The sequence below is a fragment of the Rhinopithecus roxellana genome, chromosome 10 (genome assembly GCF_007565055.1).
Source record: "Rhinopithecus roxellana isolate Shanxi Qingling chromosome 10, ASM756505v1, whole genome shotgun sequence".
NCBI classification, from domain to species: domain Eukaryota; kingdom Metazoa; phylum Chordata; class Mammalia; order Primates; family Cercopithecidae; genus Rhinopithecus; species Rhinopithecus roxellana.
The window spans coordinates 111,437,804-111,462,317 of record NC_044558.1 but is presented as its reverse complement, the minus strand read 5'-3'; the positions used below and the strand labels follow the sequence as shown (position 1 = coordinate 111,462,317).

The following is a 24,514-nucleotide window of genomic DNA, read 5'->3' as shown; positions in this document are numbered from 1 at the left end:
GTACGAATCTCATCACAAAACCTCTAAATTACCTTAGAGGGAAAGAGCCCGAAGATGGATATCAAAGCTACATATCCCTCTTTTAGCATCCACCCATAGCACCCCACTCCTGCAGTCATCGTCCAAAAAATTATAAAATACAAAAATGTCAAATAATGTGAGGAATAGCAGTTTCACAGAGGATGAGGGTGGTCATGGTACCTGGGATCTATCGTTCAAAAGTAAGACAGACTAAGGAGGAAAATATCCTGAGTTGGAGTTTTAAATAGGTCAAGCCAAGTCATGAGTCTTTTGGAGGTAATTCCCAAACCTGTTTCCACAACAAATTCACAAAGAGTGCTTGTTAAAAATGCAGATTCCTGAACTTTGCCCTGGTGAATTTGATTGAGGTGGTCTGGATTGCAGCCCTAACTTTAGTGATTTTAAATATCTAGCCAAATGATTCTAAAGAAATGGCATTAGAGTGTGGTTTATTAACTCAGCAGAGCTGATGACTAAACCCTTTACCAAGCTAAATGAAGGATGTGGAGAGCAAGCATTCCTAAAGTGATCCATAGAGCTCATTGACTCGGAAACATAAAAAGCACTATGTCCCAAGCCAAGGGTAACTGGGAAACAGAAATGTGTTAAAGGGCTGCTCCAAAGACTACAGGTACCCAAGACTTATTGTCTCTTTTTTAAATGGTGTCTAATCTAAGATGAAAATGATAGAAGAAGTTAGACCATTGTGGAAACTCCTGTTATCATACGAGTACTGCAGATATTTTTTAATGTGTCTTACACTATTTTCCTCAAATATGACATTAACAGGACTTGTATATTAGTTAATTGTCCAAAAGTGTTGTTTTTCTAGGCTCAAATTAAAAGTAATTTATTCTACAAAATAACTAAGACAAGTCTCCTTTAAGAAGCCGGACATATTCGGTTCAAATTTGAGTTCAAGCCCTAGTTACTTGCATGATTTTAATCAGATTATTCAACTATTCTGTTCATGAAGTTCTTCAACTGGAAAATTGTGATAATAATAATGCCTAACTTTCTGGAATGCTTTAAGGATAGGAGATGTAGCATGAAAAATACTCAGCATCTCACCTTGTATACAGTAGACTCTTATCATTATAGCAACTATTATTAGTCCAATATTTTCCTGATTTTTTGTTTGTTTGTTTGTTTTTGTTTTTTTTTTTTTGAGACGGAGTCTCACTCTGTTGCCCAGGCTGGAGTGGAGTGGCCGGATCTCAGCTCACTGCAAGCTCCGCCTCCTGGGTTCACACCATTCTCCTGCTTCAGCCTCCAGCATAGCTGGGACTACAGGCGCCTGCCACCACGCCAGGCTAATTTGTGTGTGTGTGTGTGTGTGTGTGTGTGTGTGTGTGTGTGTGTGTATTTTTAGTAGAGACGGGTGTGTGTGTGTGTGTGTGTGTGTGTATTTTTAGTAGAGACGGGGGTTCACCATGTTAGCCAGGATGGTCTCAATCTCCTGACCTCGTGATCCACCCGCTCAAAGTGCTGGGATTACACACGTTAGCCACCGTGCCCGTCCTTTTCTTAATTTTATAATGAAGGGTGCATCACTATACTTATGTCAAAAAATATTTAAGTGCCCATCAGTTTGAACAGTAGGTTTTGCTGCAGTTTCTGCTCTTAGCTCTTGGGGATTATTTATAGAGTAACTATCTGTTCATTCTACTGATATTTCATTTGGGTATTTATGCAACTTTCACTCCATCATAAAAGTTTATTTAAAATATTTTACTACAGTCCATCACTGAAATAAAAAGTTTGTATGTGGATAAAAATAGAACAAAAACAGAGCTATGAGATCAGATGTAACACAGGTATTATAAGCAATGCATGTGTTCTTCCTTGAAGGATGACCACATGTTTATACTTAATTTGGGGCAATAGCCAAAAGTTTTCTAACACCTGATAAGACAAGATAAAGTTGCACTGTATATGGTCATTGAAAAGATTTTCTATTCACAAAACAAGCTGAGCAATTAAAGGCAGTAGAAACATCCACGTATCCCAGAATAAACCACAGAATTTTCAAAGTTAAGAGAGGTTAGTGTAACTTACGTATTATAAAAACTATTGCTCAGATGTCAAATGACAATTTGTAAAAAAAATCTGCCTTATTTTTAGAGAAAAATCATTTTTCCAGTAATACTTAATTATGTTAAGGAATCAAGTTATGGTCAAGGAGAATTACAGATTGTTACATTCCATGTTTTTCTCAAAATAAACTAATAAAGGGTATAAATATTTGTTATGAAAACCAATATTTTATATACATACAAATTAATCATAATTCTCAATGCTTAAAAGTAATATAGAACAATTTAGAATTCTTAATGAGAACACTTAGACCTAAATTGCTAATATAACAGAAGAAAAAGCATATGGTTGTTGGCTAAAAATACTACAGCATGTATTTCTTTTATTCTTCAAAAGCTGTTTTTAGAAAAACTGTATTATTACAAGTACAGTACAGATATCTTATTTTTAAACACATATTTTGTAACAGATAACATCAAGAGTGTCACAATAAAAACTTCAATTTCCAAAAAATACAAAAGATTGTAACAAAAAAAATTATTATGTAAATCTATCGATCAGGACAAAATTTAAATGGCTATACAAAGAAAAACTTGCTGTGGCAAGTGTAAAAATTTATCTCAGTGGTTTGTGTTGTTTTGTCTTAGGTACTCTGTATGAGTAATTACTTTTGTTTATTTGAAAAAAATTGCTTAAGAAACCACGGTGGAGTAGAGGATTCAAATTTTAACAAAGGGATGCAAAATAAAAAAAAAGTGATCAAAAATTAAAAATAACTCTGCAATATTGAGTTTGAGCCTTATAAAGTGATAGTAGGCAGGTAACTCCTAGTGAGAAGTTGGCAATGGATTTTGTGGTCACACATTGGAAATGAATTTTTCCTTTTCTGAGCTTCACTTGAGTCATTATCCTCAAACCTCATTAGCATTCTTTTCATGCAGAAGTATTCTTTTATAATATTTTGGAGAATAAAAAAGATTCCATGTCCACCTCTCAGAAAAAGTGGAGTTGAGAGAAGCTGGGGAAAGTAAAATGTTGAGCAGAAAACAAATCATAATATGGGAGAACCCAGTTAATGACTAAAAGTGATATGTGTACTATAATCATTACAAATATGGTGTCCTGTATTATTTTTAATTTTCTTGTTTGTATGTGGAGGTTGTAATTGCCATTTAGGCAAACAAACTTTTAAAAGCATCTGGTCTGCACTTAATTAACTCTACTGTTCACAATGGGCTGTTTGCGTGAAAGATGGATAACGCAGTTGTCTAGTTTCTTTTGTTGCATCCTTCCTTTTTGCTTCTCCTACAGAATGTCATGTGCAGTATACCTGTTTATTAGTTGGATACAAAGTTCTTCATTGATAAGGCCAGGGAAAAGTAAATATTAATATGAATTTAAAGCTTTATTCTACAGTCTTGGAAATATATCTAATACCTAGAATTATTATTAGAAAAATGTATGAAATCAATGTTTCATATGAAGTGTTTATCTTCAACATGAAATACACTACGTATTACCTCTATTTGTAAAAAGAGCTTTCAAACACTCTCCCGAATATTCTTTCTAAAAGTATTTCAATGAAATAACTTATTAATTATTTGAGGATTGTTTTAACAACTACAAAACACTGATAACTTAAAGTCTTCATGATTCTATGATATTAAGCAGCACCAATAAGTTTGTATCGAATAGAGGCATATTTGGTAAGAATCTGGCAAACAAAATTTAAAATGTCAATTTTACTTAACAAAAATCTCCCAATGTGATTCTTAAAAACAAAAAATCTAATATAGGAAAAGAAATCTGGAGGAAAAAGATGGAAGCAGCAAGTTTCCATTTCATCTGGTAATCGTAGGAAATATTAGAACACTTATTACCTATGGCACATGAGAGGAGAGCTTCAAGTGGCTTTATTTATATATCAAAAGGAAAGATAACTCCAGAAGCCCGAAGAAGATGGAGGTAGTCAGATTATACAAATTTAAGAAAAACAATTTTTAAAAGGATCAAATAGCATTTAAGATGCATCTTAGACATGGATTTTGACCTAATATAGGGGTGAGTTACCAGTAATCTTTAGAAACATTTATAACATTTTTTAATATCTGTGAATAATTATCAACAACATTTAACCATCTTCCTCTAATGTTACTTCACTTTAGTTAAGCTAGAGAGGAGGCAATTTATGACTGAACTTTGGCATGTAAGGAGTTACATTTTGAATATGGTACAGTTGGAAAGAGACTAGATCCTACTTTTATCTTAATGTATAATTTTTAAAGGATTATTTTAGCAATGAACATGTTAGATATACAAGTAATATACCATTCTTAGAAAGAAAATTACATGGCCATTGTTTCACACAAAAAAATAATGAATTGCAAGACTGAAAATGAAGAATCCCCAAATTACTATAAAAATAAAAACTTATCTGCTTATTTTGAACTTAAAATCTTTCAGACTTTTCATACATACACAAAAAAAAAACAGCTTCTCATATATAATGAAATTAAAGTATGTGATATGAGTTAAATATTCAAAGCCTGATGTAATGATGTGTCATAACAGATAGACTTAATAGAACCTTGTGAAGGTCTCTGTCACCATGGAAGCTCAGCTGAAACTGGCTCTGTAAGTTTTCATCTCTACCTTATTGCACCGAAAACCACCATTAGTTAGGCTCATGGGTAGTCACTACCTTAAGCTTTACCCCACTACCTTAAATTTATAATTAGAGCCAATGATTAGTGTTTATCATTCCTCATAGACACAAATTAAATGAGGCTTGAAGAGTATCTGCTTTGTCCATGCTATGTGAGTAATGAGTTTTTATGCATAATGCCAAGGAAATTTCTCTAGATGGTTAGAACAAGAATACACAAGTCAGGAAAAGAAAAAAGAAAAAAAAGATTGATGATAGCTTTCCTAAGCAATCAGTGCTCAATTGTCAAATATGTGAATCACCCTGGCTGCTGCTTTCTCCTCATTTTGCCTGCATTTTCAGAGATTTAACAGTTAACTCTGTTAACCAGATATCAGTTACTCAAATTGGCCTTTTCAGAATCTCCTTAGACTTACTACTCTACCAAATACTCATATTGAATGTCTCCAAGACCTGTTAATTTTTGTCATCTATTTATCCAAAATTAAATCTTTCTTTAATCATAGTTTTTTTAAAGTTAGGTCTGGGAGTTTAGGTACTCCAAATCCATCATGTTACAAGAGCAAAAAGAATCCCAGACAACTGAAGATTTATAGATAGTTCATAGTGAAATTATTACTGAAATTAAGACCTTTGAACTCTCAGAGGGGCTTTTTCTTCTTCAAATTGCCTCAAGGAAAGTGGATTCCTCACAATTCTCTGTTAATGCAACACTTACTGTCTTAATTCTGAAAAATATACCCAACTGTAGCTAAATTATAATATTTTCCTTAAATATAATCTTCTCTTTCTTAGAAAAAAAATGCATAGAAAGTATCACATTGCCTAGGAAGAACTTGAGCCTGGAGTTTAATTCCCCTGTTACTTACACCAGGTATCCATAGAAACAATGAACGGACAGTTTCAATACTCTCTTTATCTTTGTTCAACTATCTCTTCATGCTCAGTCACTAGAAAAACACTCAGTCACTAGAAAAATGCCTACAATTGACAAATGTTTGATGAACATTGATTGGATTCAAATCATTGGTCATTTGACAACTAGAGGCACAATTAGAAGATCTGTACCTTTTTATCTATTTCAACAAACAGTTCACATTTTTCCATGTATCTCCTATGGAAAAATACCAGTTATTTCCAAAGTAGCAGAAGAGAAATGGTTATAAATACTATAAACATTGGGCAATATTTATAGAAGCATTGTTCCATATATAGCATTAATTTTAAAATGTTTACTTGTTGGTCTGTTGCTTTATTGCAGTGAATATATTTAAATTGCCCATGATGTATGAGCACTGACAGAAATGTACCTCATCTATGTAGAGCCTCCTTAGTGAAGCATTTGCACTACCACAGTGTTTCTTCAGTGAGTGCATTTATTCACTCCAAACTTGTAATGGAAGTGAAAGATGACAGTTCTTCTCTACAGGAACCACATCAAGTAAATCCTGTCATTCATTCATTCACTCAGTAAATGTTTGTTGCTAGTGGCTCTCAGCTTTTTCAGTCCTTTCATCTTTAAGAGAGGAGTGACACAGGGACATTCCAGAAGTTATCTGTGAAGCTACCCTCTGGAGCATGAGTCACTGTGAGGAGTTGGCCTCCCTGTTTCCCTCACCCTACCCTTTCTACCACTCCCAAGGGACAGCTTGGGAGAAAGAGTTCACTCAAGGTGACAAATCTCCAAACCAATTTGTTTATTCAGGCTCTCCCAGTAATCCATTATCATAGATAATTGAGAGTTGACTGTACTCTAATTATAACAAAGACATCTTGAGGTTTCATCGGTAAACTAAAGCACACAACACGGGATGGGCGAGGAAGCTGAATTTGGATAGACCTGAACTTCAGGTAGCGCATTTAGCAAAGAGAGTCAGAGGAGGGAGAGTAGATCATAGTATAATAAATGATATGAAAACAAAAACAATTGTGACTAATAAATCAAAATTATGGGTGGCTGTAACAGCTCAGGTGTGGGATGCCCACTGCCTGTGCCATGTGCTGCTTTTACTCTCACAGTGCTACTTCCTGTTGGGCAGTGAAAGTACCGAAATTCCACCTTTTACGTTCAAGCAATGGTTTGTGTAGCAGATATTCTGCAGACTTTATAGACTGCACAACAAATGTCCCCTGTGTCTATGGGAAGCTAGTCACTTTTGACTGTACAGTGAAACCTTCAGTTGCCTGTGTTGATTAAGAATTAAAATACCAAAGTAACTTTATCATCAACATGACTTGATTTTGCTGGAAGCTTCCAGAAACAGAATATGAATGTTTCAATTCTACCAGATGCATAAGGTCCTGTCCTCAACGGCATTACCTCAAGCTGCTAACTGCTTGATCAACACATTCATGACTTGGGTAACTACTTTTTTCAAAATGCTGTACTGAAATTGGGTTGGAGGCTGTAAGTGGTCAATTGCTCTGGCTCTAAGCATCACCCTTGGTGGCTTTGGAGCAGACCATTTCTACCTCGACCAGTGGCAAGAAGGCCTTGGCAAGCTCTCCAGCTTCAGTGGCCTGGAAATATGGACACTAATGGACATCTTGCTAATTGGAGTTGGCTACATTGGACCAGCAGATGGCTCTTGATACATTTAGCTGTGATTATGTGCTTCGAAGAGGAGCAATGTTTAGTAAAAGCCCTTTTGCCTGTAGGAGTTGATGCGGTGTGAGTGATGTATTTGTGTATTTTTAATGTGCAGCACTGGTACTTTGCTTGTCTTGATGAAGTAAAAAAGAGAAATGAAACACTGAAAAAAAATTAGAAGAAGAAATTGAATATTGTAAATATTGGAAGAAACACACCTACATAATATTTATAGTATATACAGTAATAATCTCACTTTAATACAGCAGTTTCTTGATGCTTTACAGAAATCTCAAAGTATATTTCATTCATGACATTGGTCAACCATCATAACTCATATGGAAGAAAGTTAAAAACAATTTACCTACATTTAGTGATGTTGAAACTAAGACACATCAGTTATTTTTCTCCCAGCATTTCCATATGGTTAAAACTGTAGGCAGAGAATAAGAACCAGTTTTAAAGCATATCTGCATTTTGATTTCCAGAAATTATTTTAATTTATTTTTTCCTTTCCTTGTTTTATTCTCTCTCTCTCTCTCTCTCTCTCTCTCTCTCTCTCCGTGTGTGTGTGTGTGTGTGTGTGTGTGTGTGTGTATGTATGTATGTGTGTGTGTGTTTTAATACTGGAAGTTATTTGGCTCTGTTCTTTCAGCCACAAATTAGAAGCTCCCACAAAAATCCTTCATAATTTAGACTTGTAAAGCTTTGGGTTGTACTCTGATTGAAGATTTCCTAATTTACTTAGCAAAATCCATTCAACAAATATTTGATGAGCCCTACAATGAATATAATACATGTTAAGTATGTGGTAGTAACAAAAGAAGTATGATTCAAGACTGGGCACAGTCCCTAAGTGCTTGTTGAGGAGGCAAAACACACAACCATAAAAGAGTTGAGTGAGGATAATAAAAATTAACATGACACAAATTTTAGGACTGTATGGAAGAAAAAATCAGGAAAGGTAGTTAACATTTTTGAGGACTAATATTTAGCTAGAAACTTTGCAATTACTATCTTATTACAGTTTCACAACTCTGAAAGATCTCATCTCAACTTTACAGATGTAAAATAAAACCCCAGCAACCAACCTGAGACCAAAAGAGGATAAGCAAATTTCCCACTATAACAAGATCAGATATGAAACTAAATCAAAGATCTTAGTTTGGACCCCAAGGGATTTGGAAAGTTGGAAATAAAGAGAAAAAAACTGTATAAGCAATGGGATAAAAAGATGAGTGAAGAAGCAAAAGATCTGAGGAGTCTAGACTTGTTCAATGAAACAGGTTTGGGGACTGAGAATGTATATGTTGCATGAACTTGTATTTAATTTTAGTAGCTAACAAATTGGCAATAATATGATCAAACTGTTTTCTGAAAATATTATTCTGAAAGGGTATACTGAATAGATACAATAGTAAAAGTCTAAGCAGGGGGCAATATGGTGTCAACAGGTGGCTATGGTTGGAGTTATTGAGCAAAATATATGAGATGCTCAGTAATATTATCTGTAAGAAAGCATTTGAATATGTGGGTTATAGTGGAGCTAGAAGACAAAAAATAATATAAAATTGTAAATTCATCAGAACTTAGTATGATCACAAACAGATAAAATATTACAGATTTAGATTTATTGATTTTTGAGGCATTGTTTGAATTGACAAGTCAATTGCTATAACCAAGAGAAATCCACAGAGTAGTTACTTAAGCCTAGGTTGTTCATTATAATGACTTTAAGAAGATTATAAAGATCCCAATATCTATGCTATACCCAGATCAATTAAATCAGGATACTTGGGGGTAAATATAATCATTAATAATTTAAAAAATCTTTCCAATATGCAGCCAAAGTTAAGAAGCAATACCATAGAGCATGAAAATTGAAGGTATGGATATGGATGAGATCAGCAGCTGGTGGAGTACATAAATACACACAGTAGAATCATGAATCAGTGAAGTAGACAAAAAAGAAACCACAAAGAGGTAGGAAAAACTGAATAATGCAAGATCCTGAGGGCCAAACAAGAAAAGAAGCCAAATAATCAGGGAAACTCAATAGGCCAACTGTTCATCCACAATTAGGATAAGAACTGAAAGAGGTATCAAGTTTGTTGAAAAGGAAGTTAACTGTCGACTAGAGAATCAACTTTCAGGAATGTGGTGAAGATCATATTACTATTAATTGAGAGAATGAGTGTTGGAAAAGGGGAGTTAGTATGTGTGAACTAGTTTTTGGAAAAGAAGTGGTCTGGGGGCTGAGGAAGAAAGAAATGAATTGAAATAATTTGATATTTCCTGATGATTGACGTATGAACAGTTAAAACTGAAGGGAAGGAGGTAAGAAAAAGAAAAAGATTAAACAGGTATACAAAAGAAGACCAATAAAATAGAGTCCTGGAGAAAGCTAAGGAACAGTGAGATATGCAAATGCATACAGAGGATTAGTCCTGGCGAATAGAATAGTGCCATATTCTTGGTAATAAAATGAATTAGGAAGAATGACTTTTTGTATTGTTTTGTTTTTTTTAAGTTTTGTTTTATTTTTGACGTATTTTTTCATATGTTCTAAGAATGACTTTGAATTCTCTAAAAATTATAAGACATGGTCATTTTCTTAGGGTTTCAAAGTGAGATATGTACTTTCAGGAGAGTGAAGAAGGTCTGGGATAGTTTATGTGAAAACTTTGATAATGTTATCAATAAGACACACACACAAAGATTTCAGAGTAGCAGTGAGGGCTCAGTAGGGATGCCTACTTTATTAGCATAGCTTTGAGACTTCTTTCAATAAGGCTCTGCTCTAAGGGAAATTGGGGGTAGGGTGATTGTGAAGTAAGTTTTCTGTGTATATGATTCATATTTGGAAATTGACAAGAAGGAAAGAGTAGGAGCAGGCCCATAGTTTCTGAGAGATTTTACAGGAGTAGTAAGCCTATTATGAAAATAGCCAAGCCTGGAGTTCCAACTGGCTACATTGATACACAAAGCTAAAGTGGGGAAAAGAGAGAGGTGCATGTAAATACTGACTGCGATGACCAGTAATGGGGAATTTGTTCAATCAAGTAAAAAAGTGAAAGAAGTAAGATTAAAAAACGTAACAAAAGAGAAATATTTCAGAGTTTATGCTTACGCAATATAAGTTAATATCAAAATACCTTGGAGACTAAGAAGTAGGAGCCACGAAGGTCACTAAATTTAAAGACTTTAGGACAGGTGATGCTGTGATATTAAAAAATCTGCATAGGCCGGATGCTCGCGCTTGTAATCCTAGCACTTTGGGAGGCCAAAATGGGTGGACTGCCTGAGCTCAAGAGTTTGAGAAAAGCCTGGGCAACACAGTGAAACCCTATCTCTACTAAAATACAAAAAATTAAGCAGGTGTGGCGGTATGCACCTGTAGTCCCAGCTATCCGGGAGGCTGAGGCAGGAGAATTGCTTGAACTCGGGAGGCGGAGGTTGCAGTGAGCTGGGATAGTGCCACTGCACTCCAGTCTGGGCAACAGAGTGAGACTCCGTCTCAAGAAAAAAAGAATCTGCACATACAGTTACAGTCTAGTCTATATTTAGAATCTACTACAATAAATAACATGCAATACATTCAAGGAAAATATTTTGATATTTTTACACAAGCATTTGCCAGGAATTGTTCACTGAAATATTAGTCAGCTCTTTCAACAAACAGAGTAAAGGATGTCCATGGCCAACAATTATGGGAAATATTGTATCCTACTCTTAGGGAAACAGGAGCCTAGGATAACCAAGGTGACACCATTTTTGAATCAACTAAATCTTAAAGACTAGCAAGGTGCATTATTTTCCACTCATAACCCGTGATCCTAAGATGCTTATAGTTGAGGAAACAGTCTAAGTATACCTACAAGGGCACACTCCTACAATGACAAAAAGTCCAGATGTCCCAATACCCATAACAATATGTGCTTTCAAGATATTTATAGTTACACTCTGATGTACTTACACACTAAAATGTCAAAGATAGTTTTCTTTAAATCAATAGAATAATAAATACTGTCATGCTGTCAACTCAAATGCACCTAGTCAAAGCTTAGTTTAGTCTTTACATAGACAAGACCACAATAGAAGAAAAACTTAAAGCCAATGTGTTTCTTTGCCTGCTTTGTGAGGAAGCCCTACTCTATAATGGGTGTTCTCAGAAAGGGGATGCCCATTAAACTAGCAATCCACTGTCTCTTCTCACTGCACTCTGTGACTCTATTTGAATTCTTTCCTATGTGGGATCCAAGAACTTTCTCTTGGGGTCTGGATGAAGACCAATTTTTCTGGTAACACTACCATATGGTATTGGATATTTACAATGAACATTAGTAGATTACAAGATTGGAGAAGGTCTAATGTCAGAATACACGCAAATAAATACACAATAACAAACTACCACAACAACAAAACCTGCTTCACTCAAGCTAAGTATGTCCAAACTTACTGGGTTACTGAACTTCTTTTTTCTGTTACACCTAAAAGATCCACTAAAATAGTATTTTATAGAACATTTTTGGAAAGTGACTTTCCTAGTTTGAATATAATTGTAGTTTTAGCAATTATTGTCTTAGATTAATTAGGAAGTAATCAAATTAATCTATAATCTTTTATTTTCTTCTGCCTTTATTTATTGCCTTAAGTAGCCAGTTAATTTCTATTTTTCCTTTAATTCACTAGATAAATGTCAATTTCCTTTACATTAAATTGTACATGAGTTGAAGCACATATTTATGTACTGGTATTAGAAGAATATACAGACACTCATATTTCAAAAAATATGAGAGTACCATTGGTAATTAGTCTTTGCCTTAAATTGCTAATAGATACAATATGATAGAGGATATCATAGTAACAAGAATTCAGAAAAAGAAAATGTTAACAGGTCCATCAACCATACACATTTTTCTATGCAACCAAATACACATTCACACACACTGACACACACAATATAGTAGACACAGAATACATGAGATATAATGCATGTGCATATACTGATTTATGTAATATATTATATGAAAAATCTAAATCATATATCAGAATGCTAATGAAGGTATTTCGTGTAGAAATTGGTTTCATTTGGCCTGATTATGTATTCTAACTTTTCTAATGTTACAATAATTAGATGGAAAGCTATTAGAATGAGGAAACTTTAGCACTCTGGGTTCCTTTGCTGTCTGCTGAAATAAACTCCTAAAAACTTTAATTTGCCAAAATTTATCTTTAACACTACAATTATCATCTTACAACTGCAAGGATTATTTTGAAAAATCAATTTGACCACATGTTCCACTGAGTAGAGGAGTTTAGTCCTGGCTTAAAAAGGCTGTTTCATATTTTCATAGGTAATTATAGACAACTGCAACACAAATGTGAGTCTGTTCCATCTGTAGGCCCACACACAGACTTAGAGATAAGCTAGTTGGTGTTATATATAAAATTGTGTTGCCTCAAAAAAAAAAAACTGTGTTGCTTCAAATCTGTAGATATGCTAAAATATATGATTATAACTGAGTTTGGAAAAGACAAAATGTTTTCATAGACAAATATTCAATTCATTTCCAAACAGTTTGAGAAGCAAATATTCATTTCAAATGAATAATAATTCAAATGTAGGCTAAAGTTTCTTTAAAGAATAATTTGAGATCAGGTATCCTGCTAGGTTGAACAATATAAAATTACTGCTATTAAACCATTGTTTTTTTTTTTTTTTGTTTTTTTTTACTTAGCTCCAACTAAAACTTAAATGTGCATGAAATCAGGATGCTAATCATTTACAATAGAATGTATCTGCTGAATTGAAAGTTAGTTCCTGTGTAGAAAATAACTTGAAACAAGAAAATAAATATTTTTGTTGTTTAGGATTGCAAACATCATTCTATTGTTTTCTCTTTCTTATTTTCTTATATCTAATGGTAAACAATTCCAAGGACAAACAATAGTTTGAACTGTGTCATACTGAAGACACATAATTAAGCTCTCTTTTAGTTATACACAGAGACATATCCTGCTGAGTGATGGGGGAAAGAAATACAGTAGTTTTATTTCACAAATCTAGTGAAATGAAGGGTTGGGCCAGGTTACAGTAAACATTTAATTACATAGAGATTTGATGCAATTCACCAGTAGCAGCAAAGGGGATACTAATTGCTTTCTTTCTAAGGTGATATTATCTTGAAATAATTACTCTCCATTTTCAGTCCCAACCTGATGAAAACTGAACATGCTTTACTTGTTCCCAATTTTCTTTTCCTAGTCAAGATATTGATCATCCACTTCTTTTCAAAGAGGTGTAGAGTCAGAAATTCTAGCATAATGATGCTGGTTTTGTGGCTTCTAAATTCAATTAGCTTTAGCTATAGCCAACTCTTTCCCATAACAAAAGCCCCTCTTGAGTTTCTTGTTTTTACAAATGATCTACTATTGTATCATAACACAAATCTGCTAAATTAAATTTGCTGAAGTATAACAGCAATCTCTAAAGCCGTGATGATCTTTGGCATTGCTTTTTTTGTTGTTGTTGTTGTTTTTTAATTTGGTATACAAGGTCTTAGATAAAGAAAGAAAAAGAGGAAAAGTTGATATATCACTGTGGGGAAAAACAAAAAAAAATCCAGTTCATCAAAGGAAAACAATAGTGAGTCACAAAGAAAAAAAAAGTTGGCCATAAAATTAGGTGACAGATTGTGTGGGCAAAGAGTAATCTCAGGGATGTGCCCAAAACAAAAATGAGCAGAATAAACTATCAAAAAGGCTCTACAAGAGATACCAAATGGAAAGTTCCACAGTTAAGCAATTTATTTTAGAAACAATGAAAGACTATGTGGGAGGCCAATTGAGCATAATAGACAAATCAAAGTATATTTAACCTTTATATATAATATATTCTGGGATTTTTTAAAACAACTTATATTAAGAAAAAATGAAAAAGCTTTAAGGTGTTTTGATTGATCCCAGAACTGGGTGATGATACCTTTCATGATTAAGAAAAAAATATTTTGGAAGAAATAATACTATGCTAATGATAAATTTCTACACTGCCAAAAATAAACAAATGAATATTTTTAAAGACCAAAAATTTTACCTTTGAAGTTCTATGTGCAGATAGATATATACAAAATTATCTTGTCTGTATTAGTGATCTATTGCAGCATAGTAATTTATCCCAAAACTTAGCAGCCTAAAACAATGTAAATTTATTTTTTTAACTGTTTTTTGTGGAACAGAAACCTGGCAATGGCTTAGTTAAGTTCTCGCCTTTAAAAGTTCTCACAAGTTTGTAATCAAGATGTTGGCTAGGGCTGTGGTCTAATATGAGGAGTCAAACTAGTAAGAATACGCTCTCAAACTCACAAACCTGGAAGAAAAATAAATAAATGTCATATTTACGTTAAATCACATATTTAACTCCAATTTTAGAATGTATAAAATTTATTTAGAATAAAATCTACAAACCTTGAAATGAAAATGATTGAAGTAATGACAATAGTTAGAAATGATTCTAAATATATTTAAATGCTGCAGTATGGAAATAAATACTGTTATTCCATTTTTAAATTCATTTATTCTTTTATCTGGTAAATATTTTTGAGCACTCACTTGCTTCTGAGGATATGGCAGTAAACAAAACAGACAGTATCCCTGGCCCCATGTAGCTTATATTGTAAGAATGGAGATAGAAAATAGGTAAATAATAATTCAATATGTTATAAGAATGGAGATAGAAAAATAGGCAAATAATAATTCAATATGTTAGCTGATGATATTTGCTCTAAGAAAGCAAAAGAATGTTACAGGAGTATAATTTTATATAGGATGCCCTCTCAAGGTCCTTCTGAACAGCTAATATTTGTGCAGATAGCTGAAGGAAGTAAATAAGTAACATCTCTAAATAAGGGCACAGACATTTGAGACAGGGAGAAGAAAAAGCATATGCCCTTATCCATGGGCATGTATGATGTGCTCACAGAATAGTAACGCAAAGTGGGTGGCTGGGAACATGGTTAGAGTGATTCAGTAATTGGAACTCCGAGAGATAACCTTGGGCCAGAGTGTATAGGACGAAACTCTAAAGACATGGGGAGGCCAGGCGCGGTGGCTCACGCCTGTAATCCCAGCACTTTGGGAGGCCAAGGTGGGCAGATAATGAGGTTAAGAGATCGAGACCATCCTGGATAATATGATAAAACCCCGTCTCTACTAAAAATACAAAAATTAGCTGAGTGTGGTGGCGGGCGCCTGTAGTCCCAGCTACTCGGGAGGCTGAGTCAGGAGAATCGCTTGAAGCCAGGAGGTGGAGGTTGCAGTGAGCTGAGATCATGCCACTACAATCCAGCCTGGTGACAGAGTGAGATTCTGTCATAAAAAAAAAAAAAAAAAAAAAAAAAAAAAAAAAAAAAAAAGACATAGGGAAAGCAAAATTTGAGTTATATTTTCCTCTGGGAAAATTTGTGTAATACAGAAAGTGGAAGGAGGGGTATCCAAGACAGTAAAACACCAAGAGTTTTACTAATTAAGACTCTACTGAACTACCTACTGAAATGATCCAGGTATCCAGGAAAAGATGATGGAGGCTGAATGAAGGTGACAGCAGCGGAGATGGTGAGAAGTGATCCAATTTGGGGTGTACTTTTATATTATGGTGAATTTTTTCCTGAAAAAATAGATGTGGTGAATGAGTACAATAAAGGTGTTTTATGCAGATACTAAATTGATTAAATAAATCCCTAACTTTGCTTTGATGGAATTTTTGTATAAACGGCTTGTATAAGTCTGCTTTGCACGCTGCCAATAAAGACACACCCGAGACTGGGAAGAAAAAGAGGTTTAAGGGTTTACAGTTCCACATGGCTGGGGAGGCCTCACAATCACGGCAGAAAGCAAGGAGGGGCCAGTCACATCTTACATGGATGGTGCCAGGCAAAGAGAGAGAGAGAGCTTATGCTGGGGAATTCCTCTTTATAAAACCATCAGATCTTGTAAGACTTACTCACTATCATGAGAACAGTATAAGAAAGACCTGCCCCCATGATTCCTCCCCATGGGAGGACCACTGGGTCCCTCCCATGACGAGGGAATTATGGGAGTTACATTTCAAGAAGAGATTTAGATGGGGGCACAGCCAAATCATATGACAGCTTAATATTAATTTTTTTAAAGAAAATAATATTTTTATTAAAAAGAAAAGTGCATATTGCCTTTTAAAATCTCACATGCTCTTTATCTGATTTAGAATTATTTACAACTTTCAGACTAAAATATGTATGCATATTTTTGAAAGGTTTCATTTATCATGAAGTGTTCTGTGAGATATCTATTTCAGAGATGTTTTGTAAGGTTGATTCACATCAGTTTTTACTGTTTACTTTTACTATAGGAAATATCTTTAAAAAGTTTTGATGGGTGGTGCTTATAGTATATACTTGGGGCAAATGTCAAAAGCTTAAGAATCAATTAAGTGTCCTGGAGCATCAACTTGACATGTTCACTCTGCTCTTTACTATTGATCTACACCCTGTTGGGCAAACATAAATACATAAAAGGAAAATAAATGTATTTTTATAATGATTAGAGTTTTAATTCCTGGGAACTTCATCATTTAATGCAGAAACAATAAAGGAAACTATACATAAGCGAAAGCAATGACACTAATAAAGATGAGTAAGTAATTGTATCTAATTTAACTCATGGAATTACTTTTTAAAAATCTTCCTTTTTAACTATTGTAGTGTAATTACACTTGCACTAAATTTAAGATTGAAAAAATTCACGTATCAGCCATGTGATCTTGGTGAAGTTCCATCACCTTGAACCTATATCTTTCATCTGCAAAAGGATAACATTGGGGTATATGACAAGTGAGACCAAATAATATAGCTAATAAATTTTATTATGAAAAACCCCAAAAGTTAATTTATAAAAATGTATTGATTCACAGTTCATAACTACACATAATGAAGTTTCATTTGCTTTATTTTTAAAGCTTGCTAAGTTAGTCTTTTGTTAACATATTTATTCAACAATTATATATTTTTATTCTGCTAATATTTTGTAGAATCAGATATGAAGTCCCACTCATCACCCCCAAAAAGTACTCAGTTTTATTTAGGAAATATGTGAGAAAATAAATAAATTCAATACAGTAGACTATGAGAGTACTCTAATAGCATGTGGTCAAGGGTGGGTATTTTCGTTAGTCAGGACGTTGTAGTTGCCAGTGACAGAAATCCAACTATTAATAACTTGCTTATGCAAAAACAAAGCTGCATTGGAAAGATAACAAAGAAGCTCCCATAATCAAAGGAAATTCTATAGGAAAGCAGCCATCTCTGAGGACCTCCGGGTTTGTAAAAGAAATTTAAATTCTGCCAACACTACTTTTCTACCTGTCTTTTCTCTTTACTTGGCATCATTCTTGCTCCTACTGACAGGCTATCTCAAATGATAGAGAATACAGTCACTAACTTACCCAGGCTCACATGTTTCTTGCTCTATGTGCCAGGAAGAACAGAGAGTTCCCATGTTGGTACAATAAGAAAAATCTCAGAAAGGGATTCTCAATGGACAGGTTACAATAGTCCTAGACCAATATCAATTACCAGAGCAGTGGGCATACTGTGACTTTCCAAGCTGGGGCTATGTGTCCTCCTACTTCTTGTGGGAGGTCGAGAAAGAGGTCTGAGCAGAAAATAGTGTAACAAAACACTAATTAACCCAGTAACTAACCCAGAATATGAAAATTCAGTGGTAGAACTATTTGAATCTGATCTAAAAGACTGAAGAGTAAGAGGAAGAACGGCACATTTTACACTATGGGAATAATATATAAAGGCATGGAAACATGAAAACATGTTAACACTAGAGTTCTGGACAACAGTTGTGTGGGCTGTAGTGACGAAGTGGGGTGCCGGTAGAGGGTAGTAAGAAACAAAGTTGGAAACGTGGGTTGGGTCACATTATGCAGGGCCTTTATGTTTCATGTTAAGGTTTTGGAATTTCCTGACTTTGATGCAAGATGATTGAGAAAAAAGGTCAGGAAGCAATTCAGCAAAACTGGTTGAATCTTGAATTGAAATAATCGAAAGAGGGAGCTAGAGAGGAAATGAAGACATTTTGCAGTATAAGAATTTGAAAGGAAAGGTAAGGAAAGGAAAGATAAAGTCTAGAATGAATCTCTAGATTGCCATTCACATTGCAAGAATGGTACTATTGACAGTGAGAGATAGAACACCAGAGAAGGAAATTTAACTGACTTCAGAAAGCACACTTTTTAAAGACTTTAGAATAAGAAAATTTCCTTAGAAATTTGGACTACCTTGAGACTTCAACTTGGACAGTATGGTCAGTTCTAGTACTTATATTTTTTGCTTTTGCGTTGCTCACATTTTAAATTATTTTTTACTGAATATATCCTTGATTGGTTTGGTTTCATATAATGGAGTTCCAAATGGAAGTATTTCAACCTGAGAGTTTTATTATTCAAAGCCTTAGAACAAGGGGAAGGGTATGAAATGTAAATCAAAAGCTTAATTAGTTGATTCTATTATGGGATTGCCTATGTATGAGTTGTGTGACCTATGAAAAATAAATATGTTATTTTTAAATGAGTTATTTTTTCTGTAAAATGAAAATGTATCTTCAAAATTCAGACATATTCTGAGTATTTGCTTGGAGGCAGACTGAGAACTGAGACTGTAAGCCAAAACTACATTGAAAGTAGTCCCATAGAATTGTACTTGAAAAGCAATCTATGGAAAAGGGAAAAAAAAAGCAAGAAAATAAAATCTGACCTTTAATTGCTCTCTGCTTGTATGCTCCTGGAGGGTTGGAGTTTGGTGGATATTACCATCTTTCTTAATCAGTTTTCTTCCCTGACATATTCAAATTAGTCATCAGTCACCCAATTTTTTTGTCTCTGCCTAGGCTCATACTTAAACTTTATTTAAAAGCTTTCCTCCATAGAAAGATGATGTGGACACCTAGAACAAGAATAAACAATAATATGAACTCACATCTACACAGTTCATAATATGAACCAGGCACCGTCTTTAGCACTTTGTACATACCCAATCTTTTAACCATCACAGCAACAATATGGGATTGGTTTTTATTTACTTTTGTAATTTGTTGTGTGAAGGTAAGCCTTATAAGGTAGGTATTTTAAGTTATTTGTCCAAAGTCTTAAAGGCAGTGAGTGATAAAGTTGAGGTCTGAACATAAGTAGCTGCTTCTAGAATCTGTGTCTAACCACTATGGAATAATTCATCTTGACAGGCAAGAGAGTTTGAAGTTACTGGGTTTCTGCAGGACTGGAGAAGGTTGGGCAGTAAGGTGCCCAGTGTCTTTGATTGATGGTGCATTATTTCTCACCTGCTGCATTTATTTCTGAAAGGCTCTACGCCAGGAAAGAAGACATATTTAAATGCACTCTTATAAAGAACTATTTGATCACAGTCTTCCTACTTCAGATCATTTTTACTGTATGTTATCAGTTTAATCCAATGACAGGCAATGATATTTGACGAAACCTTAAGTATTAGAATTCTGGATAATTTCCTAGTAACAATGGTCATATGCATTACCTAATTGTTTGTTGAAAATATATGTTGACAGTGAAATATTTACAAAGTAGAACATTTATGCTAACCCAGATTATTCCAGTCTTTTGTCAGAAATGAATTAGTTGATATGTTTTCATTTGTTATTATTATCATAACAGGGATATTCTCTGTTGTGGGGACTGTATTTATTGTTTATACAAAAGCTCTGTTTTCAAAACCAGTCTAACCAAACATAATGTGGGTCTAATGAACACTGTGTGCACAGACAGGTCCCACTTGTTTTCTTTGCTTTTCTTTCCACGTTGTTTTATGATGTTGACTGCGAACCTTTAAATGTTGGTTTATTCTGTTTTGTCACCATATAAATACATTTAAATACCAATAGATTGGACATATTTTAATTACGTTGTTCAATAAAACAATCAGCTGATTCAAATTAGGCTGTCATATTGAATTATTATCTTGCATTACCTGATAACCATTATTACTAATGTGCATGTTATATGACAAATGCCACTACTTGATACTTTTCCAAATGTGTATTATTCAGCTACTACACATTTGCAGGGTTCCTATTACATAGCTTCCAGTGAACAGAATTACTGATGCTAATTTCCATGTAATATGTTTTAAAGGTAGCATAGATCTCAAAGGAATTCAAAATAAATTAGAATACGTATTCATCATTGAATTATACTACATTATATATTATATTTGTGTATTAAGCAAGCCTTATATATTTCTTATTATCCAATTATAGGTTATTTTAGAGCATAGAACAAAGTTACAGGAGAATACTCTAATTCTTTTAACTGTGAAAGTAAAAAGGGGATTTAAAAAATGGGTTTGTTTTGTTTTGGTTTTGGTTGTTGATTGGGTTAAGTACAAATAACTTAAAAATCCCAAAAGTTATATCTTCTTGTACCTAAATAAGAGAAGGTAAATACAATTCTATTTACATGTAATCTAGACATTATTACCAAAAAAATAAGTGAAGGGAGATGAGTTCATACCTCATAAGCTGGAATACAATTGTTAGAGCTCTTGAAAGACTGTATTGTCCACTGTGGCCTTTGCATGTTTTTGTCCCCCTCCTTTTTCAACTGCTCCTTCCCACCTAATTTATACATGAGTAAGCACCTAATTCTTCCTCCTCACCTTTGTTACATTTGAATTGATCAATAAACAGCTAAAAATTCACATAACAATTTCACCATCTTCTCAGAATTGATATTGACCAATTAGCTGAATTTTGTATAATCCCTCTTGCTAAAGCTTTATAAAATTCCCCCTTCCCTTTAGAAGACAAAACACTCCTAGCAAGCATTCTTGTTCCTGGCATTTCGAATAAAGGCTTAGGCTAATGGTACTCTGATTTTCTTCCACAAAATGGACAGAAAATTGAGCAATATGTTCGCCTAACTGTGTTATAGGAACAAAACGACTTTCTATTGATATTGTTACCAATTAGTAAGTTCATCAAGAACAAGGAGCTCTTCCAGTGGAAACGGAGTGATGTCTAATTCAACAAAATTAACTTAGCAGTGTTCACTAAAATGAATATAGCATTGGAATCTTTACTTACCTGGAGGCATGGTTGCTCTCAAAAGGCAGGGTAAGAAAAGTACAGAAATTAAAATAGATAAATGAATAAAGATGAATTGTTGAAATTGATCAAAATTGGGACCTGCTTTGCTGTTCTCATTGGGATCTGGTTTTTTTATTTGGAATAATTATAATAATTGAACAACATGTGGAAAACATTGTTAATCAGGTCTCTCAGTTACAAGTGACAAAAGCCTATCTACTCAAATTACATGAAGCAAATATGATTGTGTCTGTGAAGTTGTTAGTTGAAACTTGTTATATATGTTCATCAGCTATTCCTGTGTGAAATCAGAGAACATTTACAATTCTGCTTACTTTTGGCCGCGCACAGTGACTCATGCCTGCAATCCCAGCTCTTTGGGAGGCTGAGGCGGGTGGATTACCTGAGGTCAGGAGTTTGAGACCAGCTTGGCCAACATGGCAAAATCCTGTCTCTACTAAAAATGCAAAAAATAGCTGGTCGTGTTGGCAAGCGCCTGTAATCCCAGCTACTTGGGAGGCTGAGGTGGGAGAATCGCTTGAATCTGGAAGGTGGTGGTTGCAGTGAGCCGAGATCGTGCCACTACACTCCAGCCTGGGTGACAGAGCGAGACTCTACCTCAAAAAAATAAAAAAATATAAATAAATAAATAAATAAATAAATAAATAAATACTGCATACTTTTGCTGGGGAGCTCAAAAGTACCAGAATCAAATATGAATACTTTGCTAAATGGTATAGTGCATACCTCTTGAATTTGTCTGCCCTTTAAACCTCCATCTTTGGGAACTATTTACATTTCTATTTCTTGTGGTAACTGTGGACCTGTCAACCATATTATCCCAGTCACTCCCAGATTTAGGAGAAGGCTTATGTTTTAGACCTTATTAATCAGACTGTCTCATTGTCCTGTCCAGTGATTGGGTTCCAGGATGGGCACATAATTTAAACTAGGCTGAGACATTCTTTTTTTGCTAGGAAGGTGAAAAGTTATTCTCTTGCTGTTGGGTTCCCATTGCAGGAAAGAGTTTAAGCACTCTCACCACCCTTCCCCACCACATGAATAAAACCTGTCTATAGTAGTAGAGAATGTGGCCAAAACACAGAGAGAAGCAAGACAAGTACACTTTTAAGAACCGAACATGAGTGCCAGATCCACTCTTATGCCTATGTTACTTCCACACCTGTCCTCAGTTTTTGTGAAATTGAGCTTTTTTTTTTTTTATTTCTCTACTTTGAATTAGGTTTCTGTCAATGAAATATTAAAGAAGTTTAATACACATAAGATTACATGGAAAATTTTTCACTATTACTTTAGTAGTCCAGTGTATAATTCTTTAGCAGTACATTTGGTGATAATAATAACAATATTAATACCAATCTGAAAGATGTCTGGCATTGTGGGTACAGGTGAAAGTGGGTGGAACTACACACACTGTGACAAATTTACAAAACGCTAGAATCAAAATAAGAAATTTAATTTGTGTATGGATATATAGCCAATAAATTCTTATGACTGCCTTGTCTGTTCACAAAATGTCTACTTGTGTTTTGTTATTTATTAAATCATTGCAATATTTAAAATATTACAATTAATCTACTTGGAAAATCCAAGGAAAATAAGCTTGAATAATGTTAGGTTATTTCGGTAGGTGTGGTGACTGCACTCCTTACAGTGTCTTTTTGGTACATTTGTCTTTCCCAAACTCGTGTCCTTAATTAAGACATTTATTAAAGTCTATTACATGGTGTGCCCTACTTATTTAAATTGACTTACAGAATACAGACTTTTAGCCAGAATGCATGTGTGGTGATTTGTTTATCAATGATATATGGGACTGTTATCTTTGGAGTGCTAATTTAGTAGTCTATCCCATCTCACAGTGTCTTCAGGATTCCACAGAGCCCTCTCACAAACAAAAGCAATTACAAACATATTTCTTCACTATTGACATACTGTATTGATGTAAGGATAGCTGACTATGCCTCAATCAAGGACATCTTGCAAAATCAGTCTGTGTAGAGGCTGATTAACAATACAACTTGTCTTTGTAGGATTTTATAGGGCATCATTCTGTAGTGTTCTTTGAGGGCTGACTCAGTTCTGACTTTATACTTTCTTATAAACAAATCAGTATTTTCCATTGTAATCATCTCAGCAACAATGATCTGTATCCTACAGAACACAGTAAATCATTTATATGACATACTTTGTTCTAGAGCTATTTAACACCTTTCTTCTTTGTGGTACATCCTGTTTTTCAGAAACACCTCATTCTTTACTTGGAAAAAGAGGAGCAAAACAATTTTAATGCAACCAAGATTTTTACTAGAAACTAGTTATTATACACAGAAAATATGTTGTTTAAAATTTTTATTTTATTAATAATGATTCTATTTCACATCTTCAGACTCCAGTTCATGGTTTCTGTTTTGCTTTGTTTTGTTTTTATGAGACAGGTTCTCGCTTTGTCAACCAGGGGGCTCACCTCCACCTCCCAGGTTCAGGCGATTCTTTTGCTTCAGCCATCCAAGCTGCTGGGATTACAGGTGTGCACCACCACCCTCAGCTAATTTTTGTATTCTTAGTAGAGACTGGGTTTCACCACGTCGGCCATGGCTGGTCTCAAACTCCTGGCCTCAAGAGACCTGCCCACCTTGGCCTTGCAAAGTACTGGGATTACAGGCGTGAGTGGGCAATTTATTTATTCATTTTTATTTAGATTAAAATTGAAAACAAAGCAAGTGCAAAGTTTTATTGATTTCACTAAGCTTTCTCTTTCTCTCTTTCTTTTTCTCTTTTTTCCCTCCCTCCCCCATCCTCCCTTCCTGCTTCCTTTTATTCTTCCTTTTTTGTCTCTTTCTTTCATTCTCTCCTCTCTTTCCTTGTTTCATGCCTTTGCTAGCTTACTCTTGAAAATAGTCATGTCCCAAAGCAAAGAAGAATTCCGACGTTGTGGTCATTTTTATGAATATTTATAAATAACTTTTTGATAAATTAAAGACTGTGACTCCATTTCTACTACAAGACCTCATTGTTCT

The 24,514-nt window shown here is 34.4% G+C and overlaps 1 pseudogene; it reads left to right on the top strand.

Annotated features, from left to right (window-relative positions):
• Positions 1-6,634: 6,634 nt before the first annotated feature.
• On the top strand, positions 6,635-7,324 carry LOC104655972 (annotated as a pseudogene).
• Positions 7,325-24,514: the final 17,190 nt, after the last annotated feature.